Below are 1,211 nucleotides of genomic sequence, written 5' to 3'. Positions count from 1 at the left end.
CAGAAAGGCAAAGCGAGTGAGGTGCGAAAAAAAAAAATTGAGTAAAAAAATAATAATAAAATCACCGAGGCCAGAATCGTGCCTGGAATTTCAACTTCATTTGCAGAAAAAAGCATCTTTACGTATTGTTTTTCTTCTTCATCTTCGCTGGTCTCGAAAATTGAATGAAAAGTTATCAATGTTTTATTATTATTAATTTAGGCATTAAAGTATTGAGGTAATTAGGTATTAAAGTATTTAAGTATTTAGGTATTCATATATCTAGACATCTAGCTGTTTATTTAGATGGTATGGGATTCACATTTTAGATATTTAAAGGTATAAGCATTTTGATATTTAGAAATTTAGATAATCACCCATTTAGGTACCAAGGAATTCGGATGTTTTAGGTAGATAGGGTAGATATTAAATCATCTAGGAACTTAAATATTAGGTAGCTTATACACACGCCTTTGGAAACGGATCAATATTTAGCTGTTTCGGTATTTACAACAATTTTTTTGATATCTGAACATTTAATGTTTGGATAATTAGATAGTTTAGCATTTAGAGACTTCGATATCCACGTTTATGTATTTAGGATTCATGCATCTGGATGTCTAGGTAACTAAGCATTTATTTAGGGATTTAAATATTTAGGTATGTAAGTATTTAGATATTTAGGTATTTCGATATTTGGATGTTTAGGTATCATGGTCTCTAAATATTTAGGATTTAGGCATTTAGATCTCTAGGAATTTAAGCATTTATTTTGGGCATTTAGGGATTTAAATACTTAGGTATTTAGGCATTTAGAGATTTTTGTATTCGGGCCTTTAGGTATTTAGGTATTCAGGTATTAAGGTATTAAGGTATTAAGTTTTCAGTGTTGAGGTTTCTAGCTATTTCACAACATAATAACTGTACTTTTCTTTGCCGGATAGTTTTAATAGCTTTGTTGTTTCATGCTACGTGTTTGTGTATGCAAATTTTCTCTGATAATTGATATAAGATATATATATAGTCACAAAGGTAAGTATGTAGCGTATATCCCCTAATAGTTAACCCCGAAACATGGAAATCATAATAAAAAGCACCCACGGCTATCAAAGGCTAAGAATCCGAAGCTAAATCGTCAGCTGTTTTGCAGTTGATCATTCCCCCTCCCCCCCCCATGTTGCACTCCCTGTTTAAATCCAAATATAAGCGTTCAGTCCGTAAATCCAAATAAA

Source organism: Penaeus monodon, chromosome 15, assembly GCF_015228065.2.
Source record: "Penaeus monodon isolate SGIC_2016 chromosome 15, NSTDA_Pmon_1, whole genome shotgun sequence".
Taxonomy (NCBI): domain Eukaryota; kingdom Metazoa; phylum Arthropoda; class Malacostraca; order Decapoda; family Penaeidae; genus Penaeus; species Penaeus monodon.
The sequence above is the reverse complement of the archived record's forward strand: the minus strand, read 5'-3'. Positions refer to the sequence as shown.